Raw genomic sequence first — 17865 nt, 5'->3', positions numbered from 1 at the left:
CCAAGCCCCACTGTTAAAACAAAGACACGCATTGTAAGTCCATTTAAAATACTCTCAAAGTAATAAACGTCAAAAATGCAGTTTCTCATTTAAGCTTTACCAGCCCCATAAGGTTATGGAACTACTGGCTGTATCCCATGCTTTTGATTATTAAAGGCAGCAGACAACTGCATTTATTAAAAGTCTCGATCATGCACAAGATATCTATATCGATTACATTCACAAACTCACATTTAAAGAACATAAAATACTTAGCCATTTATGTCATTCTAGACAAAGGATAAAAAACAAGACATGTGGGTATAAAGATGTTTATTTTGAATGTTATTATCTCCTTTTTCTTTTGCAAAGTGTATAAACAAAGTAATATTAATGAAATACAGTTATTTTGAAACAAAACATGAAAAACTAAGGTCAAGCAGACTTCCCCAAAAACAAAGAAGAAAAGGAAGAAATAGGTCACTTCACAGAGCACGAGCAAAACAGCCTCAGAAAATCCATATGAAAGATTTTTTTAAAGAATACATAAACTCTACTATAACCTTCACAGATCTCTCTAGCAGTCAAGCTAAGAGACAACACTTCCCTGGAACATAAACATTTCTGAAAGTTCCTTCTGTTCTCTCAATCTCTCAAAACATTCTATTTTGCTATTTTACTAGCAATGAACATTTTAATTGGCATTGGCCATTTGCTTGCTACCAGAATAAACATAATGATGAATGTGCAAGGTAAGGAACAGCCAACAAGGCAGTGAGGTGGAAGATTCCCATTCCTGCTCCTTGGAAGGCAGGAAAATGCATCACTACTAATCTCCTCACACCCCACTTCAGGTTTGGCAGCTGACTCTATTGTTTTCTCAAGAAAAACTATCTGCAGCTGAGTTCACAGCTCTCTTAACCCTACAATATAATATGATAAGGCTAATTTTAAAACTTCAAATAGGGTTTAAAGGCTTCCAAGGAACCACTATCAAACCCTGAAACAAGACATAATCTTGTCTGTTTAATCAAGTCTGTCAAAATTTAAGCAGCAACAAATTTGTTAGGGGTTTTTTTCCCCTTTTTTTGCAGGTTCAAGAAGGCAAATTATTTCCAGGCTACATTGGATCAAATAACTGAAAATAATCTTATACGTATAAGCTACACATTTTAACACTAGTTTCAATTCTGCAGCAACTGAAAATTCAGATTCCTACTAGTAGGCACTATTTTTCAAGACCTATACATATATGAGAGAGGGCAATCATAATGGGAAAAATGATCAGTAGCCCAGTTTCCATGAGCTTTCTTATCAGTTATGAAGCTCATCCCAAGAACAAGAATCCAAAAATTCCTTAAGTCTCAGTGACTGTCCAATGCACTGATTCAAAATCATAATACTGTAAAGTTTGAAGCTGTAAGTTCCAGAGTCCCTAAATACTAACGTTTTCTCCCCCAAAACTAGTTTTCTGAAGTATTTGTATGGACTATCTTTTTAAGGGATTTTTCTAGTGAAGGCTGAAGTTTAGAACACAACATGAATAAGTTTTCTGACATAATTGCTTTCTTATGCTATTCCAGCAATTGAACGTTGTCTCGAAATCTCTTACAGGCAGAGCTGGCTGGTTTAAATCATTGCTTTTGAAAGCACACAGATGATATACAGCTACTTTACTCCCCAATATCCTTTACAGCATCAAAGTGCTCTTAAATAAAGGAAGAAAACTATACATATATACACAATCTCTCTTTCATATTCATACAGATAATATATCCCAGCTCTATTCAGGTGGTCCCCTGAGGTTTTGGCTCTCTAGAAAGTTAAATATCTGAAACTGACCCTTTTCTTGTTCATTTAGTGGTCCCCTGAGGTTTTGGCTCTCTAGAAAGAGTTAAATATCTGAAACTGACCCTTTTCTTGTTCATTTATTAGCACTATTTTCAAAGGACTGTTCAGAGAATGAAGCCCAAGAAAAATGCAAATTCTCCACTCCATGCTCAACTAACAAAGCATCCAATCAGTTCCTGCTGAGCTCCAGTTCGTTTCATGTGTTAGGAAAATCTCATTCCCTAACTATTGTGCCAATTAATCCTTATAGTATGGAATTGTATGAACTTTCCTAATAGTATGAAAATGTATTAACTTTTTAAGAGATATATAGTTTACATTGTATACTGCATAACCATGGTTAAGTCAGCATAACTAAAAGGCCCCAACTCACTGCAAGGAGGAGGACAGCTCCCACCGTGAAGATAAGGACCTTTGTTTCTTGGAATCTTAAAGCCATCCACGAAGAAGAAAGGATACCCCTGGTCTACCAAGATAACGCCAGCAACCTAGCCCCTCCAACACCTCTGTGAAACCCTCCCATTATCTGGCATCATAGATAAGTAACTGTAGCAAGACCGACTCCAGGGATACCTAGATCAAGAAAGAAGCAGATGGATGATGATGCCATAGAATTATAGTTGCTTTTCAAAACAGTAGTATGTGTGTGTTAAGTAGTGACTGGTCAAATCATGTTGTACCTGAACGCTTGAAAGGTACAAGAACCACATGTAAAACCATATTCGGGGTGCCCCAATTTGAATGGGACACCTCATGCGCATGAATAAAGAATTACTCTTGTAATTCTATACTTTGCATCCTAGCCTCTCTCCTCGGTCGGCACAGGCCAGTTGTGAAATTTTCGTGACACATGGCCAGATGTAAGTGATTAAGAGTACATTGTTTCAAACTTAGTTCCACATCTGTTCTTCTGTGGGAATTGGAAAACAGATGAATTTTTCTGCCAATTTTTTGCAGAGTGGATAATCACAAGCATGTGTAATAGTATCCCAAAATGCAAGGGGAAGACACCACGAGTCTAAGAAGCATTTTTTTCTGAATGTTTTTGTTTCTTTTCTAAGTAAATTTAAAAAAATAAGATGCTCTCAGATGGAAATCGCTAATAAATGTTGAGAAGCTGCCCACTATAACTAAAATAAAATAAATTAAAAAAAAAAAATCCAGCTTTTCTTCTTAAACTTCATCATTTCATGTCCCAGTAGTTTACCCAGAGAGCCAAAATCCATTTTGTGGTCTGTCAGGTAACTTTTAAAAAGCATGCAGAAGCGGCAAAAGCCTGCAGAACTACAATACAGAAGATACATGGTTTCTTCATGGAGCTCTGCAGTTGAGAGAGAACTTTCCAGGCTATTACAGTATGAAAGTCAGCATCTTTTGAATGGATCACACATTTAAGTGATAAGGATGTATTTTCTTTAGATCTCTAAAAAACGCTGATAAGCACAGAAAGGAAGAAGAGAGAACTTTTCGCTGCATCTGCTAATTCAAGTGTTGACAGCATCAAAGGATACTGGGAAATGTAAGGTTCAAGAAAGCACTTTTTCCACAAAAGACACAATTATGCTAAAGAAATCTGCCATAGTTTGCTGTGGATGCTAAATTCCACATTTGCTCAAGAAATAACTGGACAAGTTAATGAAGGAAAGATCCACTGAAAGCCATTAAACACAACAACTGTCTCAAGATGCAGACCAGTGGAGACTATGAAAGCATCAGTGTAAATTTACTCTAGGCCACTGGCTATCATCAGATACTGGGCTAAATGAACCTCTGGTCTACCACTTTCTTTATGGCCTTATGACATTACCTTGGACCTTCATTTGACCTATACATATAGAATCATAGAATGGTTTGGGTTGGAAGGGACCTTTAAAGATCATCTAATTCCAATCCCCTTGCCATGGGCAGGGATACCTTCCACTAGACAAGGTTGCTCAAAGCCCCATCCAACCTGGCCTTGAACACTTCCAGGGAGGGGGCATCCACAACCTCTCTGGGCAACCTGTTCCAGTGCCTCACCACCCTCACAGTAAAGAATTTCTTCCTTATATCTACTCTAAATCTACCCTCTTTCCATTTAAAGCCTTTACCCCTCATCCTATCACTACACACCCTGATAAAGAGTCCCTCCCCATCTTTCCTGTAGGCCCCCTTTAAGTACTGGAAGGCCGCAATAAGGTGTCCCCAGAGCCTTCTCTTCCCCAGGCTAAACAACCCCAACTCTCTCAGCCTATCCTCATAGGGGAGGTGCTCCAGCCCCCTGATCATCTTTGTGGCCCTCCTCTGGACCCGCTTGAGCAGGTCCATGTCTTTCTTGTGTTGGGGGCCCCAGAGCTGAACACAGTGCTCCAGATGGGGTCTCACAAGAGCAGAGGGGGAGAATCGCCTCCCTCGACCTGCTAGCCACACTTCTTTTGATGCAGCCCAGAACGCGATGATTGACTTTCTGGGCTGCAAGCACACATTGCCAGCTCATATTCGGTTTTTCATCCACCAATACCCCCAAGTCCTTCTCCGCAGGGCTGCTCTCAATCCACTCATTGCCCAGCCTGTATTTGTGCTTGGGATTGCCCTGACCCAGGTAGAGGGCCTTGCACTTGGCCTTGTTGAACTTCATGAGGTTCGCATGGGCCCACCTCTCAAGCCTGTCAAGGACCCTCTGGATGGCATCCTTTCCCTCCAGCGTGTCAACTGCACCACACAGCTTGGTGTCATTGGCAAACTTGTTGAGGGTGCACTCAATCCATCCATGTTGCCGACAAAGACATTAAACAGCGCTGGTCCCAATACTGACCCCTGAAGAATGCCACTCATCACTGTTCTCCACTTGGACATCGAGCCATTGACCACAACTCTTTGAGTGCGAACATCTAGACAATTCCTTGTCCACCGAGTGGTCCATCTGTCAAATCCATGTCTCTCCAATTTAGAGACAAGGATGTTGTACAGGACAGTGTCAAATGCTTTGCACAATATAATGAGTGCAAGAGTGACATTATCTGCAGTAATTGAGGAAGAAATTCATAGGGAGGGCTCAGGATAGACGAAACACACTCTTAAAAACTATTTTACTTAATGCTGAGCTTAAAGTAACAATTGGTCATCTATAAGGACACATCAAAGAAAGGCCAAAATTTCAGTTCAGTAACAGAAAAGTGATGACTCAGTCAAAGAAACCAGATACTGCTGCCAACTCCTACAATGTTATTGTGAACTTCCCAATACTTAGTGTTTTCTTAAAACTGCGAATGCCAGAGATAGCGATTACCTCACATTATAAGAGGTGTTTTCAAACTTTTCTCTACAGTCATTAGGACTAGAAACATGGATGACAACAGAAGCTTAACCAAAAAAAAAAAAGAAACCAAACCAAACCAAACCAAAAACCCCCGACTTTATTTGTAAGAATAAGAAGAGTCATTATTTTTGGTTCTGTTTCCCCCCCCAACTGGTACTGGCAATAGGTTAAACCTGAGAATTCCCAATATGTGACCAGTGCTGAAACACTGTGTCACCTCAGATGAAATAGATGAAGAACATGAATGAGAACCAGAGACTTCCTAAAATGAAAAAGGAAAAAAGGTGCAGAAGAAATAAAGTTCAACTAACTGAATGCTTGTAATTTATTTAAAAAGAAACTATACAGATAAGGAAAAAAAATCTGCCTTCTACAGCATTGCTGGATTTTAAAAGTATTCTGCTAAGCAAAATTGCTCTCTGACATTAATTAATTAGGACTTCCATTTAAAATGCATAGGATAACCTATTCCATAAGTCAGAAGGCACAAAAAGGACCTACTGCATATGATAATTATATATTTTCCATTTCATTATGTAACAAAGAATGTCACAAAGGGAAGATTTACAATGCAGAGCACGTGATCAGACAGCACTGTGCTTTGGAAGAAATATTCCTACCAAATCTGAATTAAAGCCACTGAAACATTAAAAGGATAAGCAATATTGCTTGACTAAGGATTAAAATATAACAAATATTCTTATTTATACATAAAAAGTAGGCAGGTTATGCAGGCATGATTATCATACCCATCAAAAAACTGTAAATTATAATGACTTTGAGTTTTATTCTTTCTTTTAAAATGATTTAATGTAAATAATCACTGAAGGCTCCCTGCTGGTAAGGGAAGATTAGACAGTCATTAACTGTCTGCAGAGAAAGATTAGGTGAATGAACAAAATTCCTTCCCACATCTCCAACCCCGTTCATGCCAGGACAGCACTGAAGCTAAGCGTCCACACTGCCAAGTTATGCGCCGGACCCACGCAAGTCCATGTCCTTCGAATGTTGGGAAGTGTCCCAAGGAAGAGCCCTGACTTTTCTTCCATGTGCTATGGGCCAATAGCATTTCCTAAAAAAATACAGCATGCATATGCACATATATACATATATTAAAAAAAAAAAAGCGACACCCCCATATTTATACCCAAAAGACTACAAACATATACACTTTAAAGACTCCCATAGGGTTTTTTTTCTGTTAGTGTGACCAAAAGGCTAAATGAAATTCAATATACATAGGAGTCCCGTGGGTCTCTTCCACTTTGTCCTTCTGTAATTGTACTAAAAGCTTGTCTGGATTCTCTCTCTCAAGGCATCTGGAGTTGACACTTCTATTTATTCAGCTAAAGAAAGGTCCCCCACTTCTCCCCTGCCAATACCATGAAGAATTTAACGCATCAGCAGGGACTCAAAGCCTGAAACTCAAACCAGTATTTTCATAAAATGATTCACAGACTGATTTTTTTGACTTAAGAGCATAGGGTTTCCGTACAGCAATTTGGGGCTAGATTAATCCACCCATGTTTCCAGCAGTGGGGGAGGGAGGAAGAGCACCGTAACATAAAGCCACTGAATTGATTTTAACATGCTGAGACAGAAAAGAAATCTCTATTAGAGTCCCTTCATACCTTAAAAATATCACAGCAGCTATTTAATGCCTCCTATAAAACAAGGAAGGATGAACACCAAGCAACAGACAATAAATTAATCAGGAAATAAAACAAAAGGCGAACCAAGAAACATGAAGAGACCCTGGGTTTTACTTTACAGGAGAAAAGTGGCTTGGAACCAAATCTTACTCCACATCAATACCTTGGATAACAAGGGAAAAAAAAATATATCAAAGGAGGATTTGGATCAAAGGAGCATTCATGTGCAAAGTTGAACAGGTCCCCCTTTTCATAACTAAACAACAAGACAGGTACTTAACACAGAAGGAAATCCTATTTTATCACATATACAGAGGAATTTAGTTATGCAATAGTAAAAATGTGAACTTCTAACTATTTTTCTTTTGTATTTATTAACACCATTGTCCTGGTTTCAGCTGGGATAGAGTTAATTGTCTTCCTAGTAGCTGGTACAGTGCTATGTTTTGAGTTCAGTATGAGAAGAATGTTGATAACACTGATGTTTTCAGTTGTTGCTAAGTAGTGTTTAGACTAAAGTAAAGGATTTTTTCAGCTTCTGATGCCCAGCCAGCAAGAAGGCTGGCGGGACACAAGAAATTGGGATGGGACACAGCCAGGGCACCTGACCCAAACTGGCCAAAGGAATATTCCATACCATGTGACATCATGCCTAGTACATAAACTGGGGGGAGTGGGGGTGGGGGGATCGCCGCTTGGGGACTAACTGGGCGTCAGTCAGCGGGTGGTGAGCAATTGCATTGTGCATCACTTGTATATTCTAATCCTTTTATTAGTGTTATCATTATCATTATTAGTTTCTTCTTTTCTGTTCCATTAAACCGTTCTTATCTCAACCCACGAGTTTTACTTCTTTTCCCAATTTTCTCCCCCATCCCACTGGGGGTGGGGGGGGAGTGTGTGAGCGGCTGCGTGGTGCTTAGTTGCTGACTGGGGTTAAACCACGACAACCATATACCAAATGAATGCATGGCTAGAACAGACCACCTGGTAAAAACAGCCCCCAGCAGTCAGAGGCCACTGCTCTTAGGGCTCAGGATGGGGACCCACAGAGCACCCCCATACTTCCTCACACAAGCAGGTTGGTAACAAACCATCCGTACAAATTGATAGTTTAAACAGTCTTGCCTAAGCTGTGAATGCAGAGATTCCCCTTTCCAGAAGCTAATGTGTTGAACGGGTATGTGTTTTAGACCTTTCCTTCACCTTGTTTTCAAATATTTGGTCATTTAATATTTAACTGGTGCATCGCATGTTGGCTCAATATGATTCATCAAGTCATAGCTGAAGCCATAATCACTGCAAAGCCCCTGTGGTACAGCTGATAAACTGGTTTCAAGTCAGCTCTTCCATTACTTTCCTGGAAAGCTAATCCATATTTTTGACGTATGGCAGAGTCTATTTACAATGGTTATTCAGTGTAAGTTGCCAGGGTCCCATCATTTCCTATATATGAAAGGAGACCTCTGCCCTCACTTCACAGGTAGTGCCTCAGCATTTCTGGTACCGTTCTTTGAGGTGCCACCATGTCCAACAGAACTTTTGGAGCCCACCTTTATGGTATCTTGGTGTACTGAAACAAAACCTATAGGTTTTGACTACTATGTAGTACGATACAATACAAATTAATTCAGAACCATGTGCTCAGAATTAATTGATCGTACATCCCCTGAGATTACTTTACATTTTCCCTTGATTTTTCACACATAGCCAAATTGAAGGCAGATGCTGAGGCAGCACTGCACATCCTTGCCCACCTTTCTCTTCCCTAGGCACCTGCTTATGGCTGTAGATGTGAACGTGGCTGCTTTTCCTGTAGAGCAGCCAAATCCAAGGCAATCAATATCAACTAACCAGACACTCCGTGCAGCTGCACAGAAAGATACCTCAGTGATAAATCCTATCTGGGAAACCAGTTCAAGTGGTCCAGCCAGGACAGTGATAGTTTAAGAGTCTCGGGCAGATATAGCAGGGTTCGGAAACACATACTCCTTGTCCGGGCACCACCTGCTCGCTCCACCAGCTCCAGCAAAGCAGGAACTGTGTGTGCTTTCTGCTAGTGTACTGCAACCTAGATTTCCCCTACTCTGTGATAACACTAGCAGTGGCAGAGTCGAGCCCCTCAGGAAATAAATATCTGGCTCTCGACAACCATACATGAAGAAAAACCTACCTCTGGGTAGACAATACACATATCTAGGATCCTGAACATACCCAGCCTACATTCAGGTTTTGAGGAGTTTCTAATTGTTTTGTATGAACCACTTGCTAAAAACTTTATTGTTAAGACTGCAAATACTTTGATAAATTAAGGAACTCATACATCTCCACAGATTTTATACAGCAGACATCTTACAACATTTAATTCACAACAAGTTTTTGGTTTTTTTCTGTTTGTTTGTTTAATTAGAATCAAAACTCAGTACTGGAAAAATCTTTCCAGGCTCATTTGTAAGGACAAAAGCTTAATAAAATTATCCATATGGTTTTAAGTACTTATTACCAACCTGAAAGACAAAAAGGTTTGCATGATAGCATACATCACTATTAAGCTCAGCTCTCAAAGCTTCGTGCCTAACATAATGGCTTCCCACAGAGTCAATCATAAGCATCTTGCTCCCGAAACAAATATTTTTTAATGACTAGAATCGAAGATCAATTAACTAAACGCTACTTCATTTTCTCTATTCATCAACATTATTTTCTTCCTAAATAACATTTAATGTTTCCATGACCACACTACAACCAAACTCCAAAAATATTAATATGTGGTTTTAAAAGCCTGATCAGGGAAGCTTTTTCCTTGGCAGTTTGGTTGCCTCAATCATTCCTTTTGACAATATTAAGGATTACATAGACCAGCAATCAGGAACCTGTGAGGCCAGGGACTTAGTTTCACATACCCTTTAGTCACACTTGGTTGGTTTTTTTTCTTCACATTTTTATTGAGTAATATTAAGATGCATATCACATTTGGCTTGTTAAAATGTGTTGCCTACAATTATCAGCTAGCAAGAATGAAATTCAGAGGCAGCTGCTGCTGTCGAACAAAGAAAATAGAAAGCTTCTCTTTCTGCATCTTCAAAATTGGAAGCTCTGTGGAGCTTTTGGAAAATTTACATTTATTTAAAACCAAAGTTGAATGTTATGCTATGAAAAGTAAGTTTTTCATTAAAATTAGTATTTATGACTTTCACGTTTATCATAGCATTATAGTAGCAAAATTCTTAGTAGTGAATTGCTTTTAGTTCATTTAAAGCTTTAACTTATCTAATCTTATTAACTACCTACCACTGAACAATTAAATTACTAACATTCAAGAACCCTACTACTCCAGGTCTGCCTTTTTTGGTCAAAGACTTTATTCCAGCACCAAGGTCTTACTGGTTGAAAGGCAAAGTCCTGGTTACTGAGAACATTTCAGAGTTTTAAGAGCTGAATGCTGAGACAAGAAACTGCTGAAGAGTGAAAAAAATTAACAGCCCAATAGGCACTGTTTAAAGATGAAGGTAAAATATATCCTCTAATCACAGAACAACACATTTAACCTGGAAGTTATTCTGGATCTTCACACCTGGACGGTGATCCAACACTACATGGACAAGGACGGAAGCCAAAGAGCTTCTCGATAGCAAAGAACTGGCTGGAGGCAAAGGAAAAAAGACCTTTCAGGTAGGTAAAAATCTAAGAAGTTGCAGTACTAAAGAGTCTGTGGCCAAACAACTCCTCACCCCTGCATCAGCAGTCTGGCCACAGACAGCAATTATTTTTTTTCCTTTCAGCTTTCTGAAAAACCTCCATTTCTTCGGGAATCTTGTCTTAGACTCTTAGTGATGCAACTCCCATTTTTGGGCAACCTTCTTCAAAACTTCTTTTAAACATTAACTTTGGACTAATATTTTTTACTTTGTGGCATAGATGATCTGAAGTGAAAACGTAAGTTAATATTTAGACAAATTATTAAAAAAACCTAAAATGGAAAGCAAACAACAGTGGAGGTGGGAGAAGATGCTTTAATTACTCATAAAGGAGCCACCATCCTTCTCTTTAATTCCCTGTTTTGTTAATGCCTGTATAAAAGAAATTGAATGCTTTTGTCTAGATTATAAAACAAAAACTCTTGTTATAAAACTCAGCACAAGATGATAATTATGCTTAATGCTTTCAGCAGAAAACCCAAAAAACCTTTGAGATTTGTGCAGGAAAGCTGTGAGGCTAACCATAAGGCCAAAATACATTTTCAATATTCCTATAAAACAAAACCAAAGCAAACAAACAAAAAAGCTTTCAAGGCAACTTTCAATGCCATATTTATGCAGTGATCAAGTATGACTTTAAAGTCAGCATTAACATAAATAATATTACAGTAGGAACTGATATTTAAGGCTATTGCCCAGGTGTAAGAAAACATGAAATTCCTACTAGTGCTTTTGAATATAGTGGAATACATCTCTCGTTCCTACTGAGGCTATGTGCAGTAAAGAGATGAAAGACACTCCTTAAAAGAGGAAGGGAAAAAAAAACCCCAACAAAACAAAACTTTAGTCCCTTATAGCTTACATTACTTATTGCATTTATAGGTTGTGTAAATTACAACCATTTAAAGCAAAGCATTAATTCCTAAGGGAAAGCATGAAGGGCACACATTCTTCACTTAAGTGTTTTGGGTAAGTAAAAAGCTGTTTGGGGCAATGTAAACATATAAGTTCAATAATTCTACCCTCTTACAAAACAAACACATTCCTGTACTGAGTCAAAAGGATATCTGTAAATTAAGAGTATTTTCCTGGTTCAACACAATGTTAACGGGATTTCCATTTGCTTCCTGTTTGAATTTTGAGGAAGGTTTTTTCTGATAAATGCATCTCCCTTATTTCTGAGTATTACCCCCCCAAAAAAGTTAAGGAGTTATGTTTGCCAGACCCTCATCCACGTGAATGACAGCAGCTCTATTCACAAACCTACACACCATGAAAATCCATCTGGCTGAGATATTCTGATGTGCATACAGTTTGTTTTATGGGCTATGCAGTTTAACCTCACACCTAGTATTTTCACAACCTATACCGCAGCCACCAAAACCAATCACAACCGCCCACTACAACGATTTCAAAAGTACTCTTTGCCCTAAGGAACCAGCCTAGCAAAGTAAAACTGGTTTAAAAACAGAATACTTAAAGCTAATGCATACCTTTTCAGGGACACACACACACACGAGGTTAAATTAGTGATACTAGGTCAGCTTGCAGCTATTTTCCCCGCCCTGTACAAATACAAAAAAAAAAATGTTTAAATCAAGATGAGATCCACAAAGATGTTTTCAACTGTTTACTGTTTAAGGCCATGAGAAGAGTCTCTGGAGCGGAGATGAGATCTCCACACTCTTCTCCTTAAGCGCTGTGAGCTGAATAATGAGGTCAGGGCCGACCTCCCTTTCCCCACCGCACAGAGAGCTGCATTCCCAGCTGCATGGTGGCACAGCTTCAGTGGGACCAGAGAGGACAGCCCCATGCTGATGACCTGCCAGTCCTGGCCCCTCTGGCCAGGAGAGGTGGGACAATTTGAACCACCTTGCAGTGAAGACAGAAACACACCTTCACTGCCAAGCCCTCTAACATTTTGTCTACCATACAGATGGGGAGCAGAACAGCATCTTAATACTCCAGTAATTCTTTTATTTTAATTTTTTTTTCTTTGCAAAAAAAGAGTGCATTCATTTATCTGCAGGAAAGGGCTCCAGTCCAGGCCTCCCGAGCGAGAAAAGCATGAAACCCTCATGGATGGCAGGTTTCTTCCCCTGAACAAACATCCTTGCCATGGACTGTTTGCTCCTCAGGGAGACACAGTAGCTGAAACACACCTATGCAGCTTTGTCCAGCATTTTTACATCTTTGCTCTCTGAAGCAAGGAAGAGACATACAGATCTAAATTTTTAAAATTTACTTTAAAAATAATATAAATGCATCCTATTTTCACAGAAACATTAAAGCCCATACAGGCAGCTTGCTGCCTCTGGTTCCCCCCACACTTGAAGGTACCTGGGGACCGGATCAAGAAATCTGTGTGTAGCCAAGATGCCCTGCTAGCAACTCACTGCTTGCTTTTTGGAAGCTTTCCTTTTACCCTGCAACCAGCCTCCTTCAGCCATGTTTGACCCCACAGCTACAACATCTCTGCTCCCTCCAATAGTTTGTTCCTTCGTTGCTCTCTCCCCATGCTGGCAACTCTTCCCCCATGACCTGTTCCACCACTGTTTTTAAAGGGCTGTACCAATGGCTCCCATTTTTCATAGAATCATAGAATCATTTAGGTTGGAAAAGACCTTTAAGATCATCAAGTCCAACCATCAACATGCCCACTAAACCATGTCCTGAAGTGCCTTGTCTACACGCTTTTTGAATACCTCCAGGGATGGTGACTCAACCACTTCCCTGGGCAGCCTATTCCAATGCCTGACAACCCTTTCAGTAAAGAAGTTTTTCCTAATATCCAATCTAAACCTCCCCTGACACAACTTGAGGCCATTTCCTCTCATCCTATCACCAGCCACCTGACAGAAGAGACCAGCACCCATCTCACTACAACCCCCTTTCAGGTAGTTGTAGAGAGCTATAAGGTCTCCCCTCAGCCTCCTCTTCTCCAGACTAAATAGCACCAGCTCCCTCAACCACTCCTCATAAGACTTGTGCTCCAGGCCCTTCACCAGCTTGGTTGCCCTTCTCTGGACATGCTCCAGCAACTCAATGTCTTTCCTGTAGTGAGGGGCCCAAAACTGAACACAGTACTCGAGGTACGGCCTCAACAGTGCCAAATACAGGGGAACAATCACCTCCCTGCTCCTGCTGGCCACAGTATTTCTGATGCAGCCCAGGATGCTATTAGCCTTCTTGGCCACCTGGGCACACTGCTGGCTCATATTCAGCCAGCTGTCAACCAGCACCCCCAGGTCTTTTTCTGCCAGGCAGCTTTCCAGCCACTCTTCCCCAAGCCTGTAGCGCTGCATGGGGTTGTTGTGACCCAAGTGCAGGACCCAGCACTTGGCCTTGTTGAACCTCATACAATTGGCCTCAGCCCATCGATCCAGCCTGTCCAGATCCCTCTGTAGAGCCTTCCTACCCTCGAGCAGATCAACCCTCCCTCCCAACTTGGCGTCATCTGCAAACTTACTGAGGGTGCACTCGATCCCCTCATCTAGATCACTGATAAAGATATTAAAGAGAACTGGCCCCAATACTGAGCCCTGAGGAACACCACTTGTGACCGGCCACCAACTGGATTAACTCAATTCACCACAACTCTCTGGGCTCGTCCATCCAGCCAGTTTTTCACCCAGCAAAGAGTACACTTGTCTAAGCCATGAGCCGCCAGCTTCTCAAGGAGTATGCCATGAGAGACAGGGTCAAAGGCCTTACTAAAGTCCAGGCAGACAACATCCACAGCCTTCCCCTCATCCACTAGGTAGGTCACCTGGTCATAGAAGATCAGGTTGGTCAAGCAGGACCTGCCTTTCATGAACCCATGCTGGCTGGGCCTGATCCCCTGTTTTGTTGCCTTTCCTGTGGAAATTAAAATTTCTTGAAACTTTATGCCTCCACACAGTAGCTAAGGAAACTGGTTTTTATCTAGTGTGCAATTCTTCCTTAGCTCTGCCTACTAGGAACCACTGGATTCAGCAACTCATCTATTCACAGACAGATGGGCTAGCTCATCCATCCCAGTCCCCTCAAAGAATCAACATGCAGGAAGGGGACATAAAAATAGTTACAGGGTTATGAAGAGCTTACAAAACCATATGAGTTTTCTAACAGAATCTTTAAATTGCACATAGACAAATTCCCCAAATCATTCCAGGCATATTGCATATATAAGCATTACTGAACAATTTAAAATCTTAAATGTATTCAACAGCTTAATAGTTTCAAGATTACAATAAAAAGAAGGAAAGTACTTCTGGCTTTTTTTACTTTCATAGCATAGTTTTAACTCCTGTTCAAATGGATTTTCAGAAAACAAAGGGTCTGGCTAAAGCATGCATTTTCTAGAGTATTAGTTTTAGCTTGCTTATGCCGAAGGAATTCACTACAAGCTCTCCACGGCATGGAAGAACATTTCCACCAGTCTCTCTGTTACAAATTAATGAAAAGCTGGCTGCTCATTCTCTGCCTGAAGGCATCTACCATGCATCATAAACTTCAATCATGGGCACTAAGGAGCAGATCAGGGTACAATCTTACCCAAATATTCCAAAGGAAGCTCTCTGCTTCACATTCATTGCAGCAAGATGATCTCCTGAGCCTTCTACACAATTAATTCTCTTCTCTTATTACCAGACTTCTCCAAAAGTGTCACATGTTCAGAAAAAATTGAGAAGTTCTCTGTTCCTCTTTAAAACAGTGTGGTGGGTTGACCCTGGCTGGATGCCAGGTGCCCACCAAAGCCATTTTATCACTCCCCCTCCTCAACTGCACAGGGGAGAGAAAATATAACAAAGGGCTTGTGGGTAGAGATAAGGACAGGAAAGATCACTCACCAATTACCATCACAGGCAAACCAGACTCAGCTTGGGGAAAATTAACTCAATTTATTACAAATCAACCAGAGTAGGGTAATGAGAAATAAAACCAAATCTCAGAACACCTTCCCTCCACCCCTCCCTTCTTCCCAGGCACAACTTCACTCCCGGATTCTCTACCAACCCCCCCAGCGGCACAGGGGGACGGGGAATGGGGTTTACGGTCAGTTCATCACACGTTATTTTCTGCTGCTTCATCCTCCTCAGGGGGAGGACTCATCACACTCTTCCCCTGCTCCAGCGTGGGGTCCCTCCCACGGGAGACAGTCCTCCACGAACTTCTCCAACGTGGGTCCTTCCCACGGGCTGCAGTTCTTCACGAACTGCTCCAGCATGGGTCCTTTCCACAGCGTGCAGTCCTTCAGGAGCACACTGCTCCAGCATGGGTCCCCCACGGGGTCACAAGTCCTGCCAGAAAACCTGCTCCAGCGTGGGCTCCTCTCTCCACAGATCCGCAGGTCCTGCCAGGAGCCTGCTCCAGCGCGGGGTTCCCACGGGGTCACAGCCTCCTTCGGGCACCCACCTGCTCCGGCGTGGGGTCCTCCACGGGTTGCAGGTGGATATCTGCTCCACCATGGACCTCCATGGACTGCAGGGGGACAGCCTGCCTCACCATGGTCTTCACCACGGGCTGCAGGGGAATCTCTGCTCTGGCGCCTGGAGCATCTCCTCCCCTTCCTTCTTCACTGACCTTGGTGTCTGCAGGGTTGTTTCTCTTACATGTTCTCACTCCTCTCTCCGGCTGCCGAATACCTCCGTCCCAACTTTTTTTCCTTCTTAAAAATGTTATCACAGAGGCGTTACCACTATCGCTGATTGGCTCGGCCTTGGCCGGCGGCGGGTCCGTCTTAGAGCTGGCTGGTATTGGCTCTCTCGAACACAGGGGAAGCTTCCAGCAGCTTCTTACAGAAACCACCCCTGTAACCCCCCCCGCTACCAAAACCTTGCCACACAAAGCCAATACAGATGAGGAAGAGAAAATACAAAGAAATGCCCTTGGGTCAAGACAAGGACAGGGAGGGATAACTGGCCACTTATGGTCATGGGCAAAAACCAGACTCAACTTGGGGAAAAAACAAAATCAATTTAATTTACTACCAATCAAGTCAAAACAAGGATAATGGGAATTAAAACCAAACCTTAGAACACCTTCCCCCCACCCCTCCTTCCTTCCTGGCTCAACTCCACTCCCAGTTTTCTCTACCTCCTCCCCCAGGCGGCGCAGGGGGACAGGGGATGGGGGTTGGGGGTCAGTTTGTCACACCTTGTCTCTGCCACTCCTTCCTCCTCAGGGAGAGGACTCTTCACTCTATCCCTGCTCCAGAGCGGGGTCCCTCCCATGGGAGACAGTCCTTCACGAACTTCTCTGGCATGGGTCCTTTCCACGGGCCACAGATCTTCAGGCACAGGCTGCGCCAGCACGGGCTTTCCCATGGAGTCACGGCCATCTTTGGGGGCATCCAACTGCTCCGGTGTGGGGTCCTCCATGGGCTGCAGGTGGGCATATGCTCCACTGTTCACCTTCATGGGCTGCAGGGGCATCACCTCCTCTGGCGCACCTCCTCCCCCTCCTTCTTCACTGACCTTGGTGTCTGCATAGGTGTTTCTCTCACATTCCACTCACCTCCCCTACTGCAGGTTTCCCTTCTTAAATACATTATCCCAGAGGCGCTACCACCGTCGCCAATTGGGTCGGCCTTAGCCAGAGGTGGGTCCGACTTGGAGCCGGGGAAGCTTCTAGCAGCTTCTCACAGGAGCCACCCCTGCAGCCCCTCCCCTGCTACCAAAACCCCACTACACAAACCCAAAACAAAAGGAAAGACTCTGCTGAAGAGCAGAATATAGACCAGGTTGGCAGGTGAAAGGTGGGGCCAATATGTGGCCTGCTCTGAAATACTGAGCTTAAAATTCAGGGAAAATGTTTTATGGGTCTTTCCTCTACACATTTTTCAGTTTTGTTTTGCGTTACAGAATTCAAAAGCAAACCACAGGTTTTGGTAGGTAGGCTAATGCTTTCTAGCCCAGTGATCATAAATGATGTCTTAAAACATTTTTTTAAAAATAAATCGCTTGTACTATTATCTAATAACTCACACTATGTTTAAGTTAGAGAAGAGCCAAGGGATTGTAATAATCTATTTTAAATTGTAAAATGTCCATTTTCTTTAGAAACAGACAGTTCTGACTGGTAAGGTTTATAAGACTAATAGATCAAGTTTAGTGTAATATTAAAACTGTAATTAAGTATTTTTAGTGCTTCAAAGTTGAATTATTCTGTAGTAGTCAGTAATAGCTTAAAGTTATTCCCACTGACACCAAGAGGAGCAGTTGAATTAAGTCAGTGTTCAGCATTTTTTAAAACTTTACTTTGAATATATAGCATTTTTTTTTGTCGCTTCAGTGATTTTTTTTCTTTCGTAGCCAAGTGATTTTGTATTATAATTTTCTATTTGCTTTGCTGTTGTTAAATACTAGTCAAAGAGCAGTGCTTTGGGTGGGGGGGTTCTTTGTAG

Source organism: Harpia harpyja, chromosome W (assembly GCF_026419915.1).
Source record: "Harpia harpyja isolate bHarHar1 chromosome W, bHarHar1 primary haplotype, whole genome shotgun sequence".
Taxonomy (NCBI): Eukaryota; Metazoa; Chordata; class Aves; order Accipitriformes; family Accipitridae; genus Harpia; species Harpia harpyja.
This window is presented reverse-complemented; position numbering follows the sequence as displayed.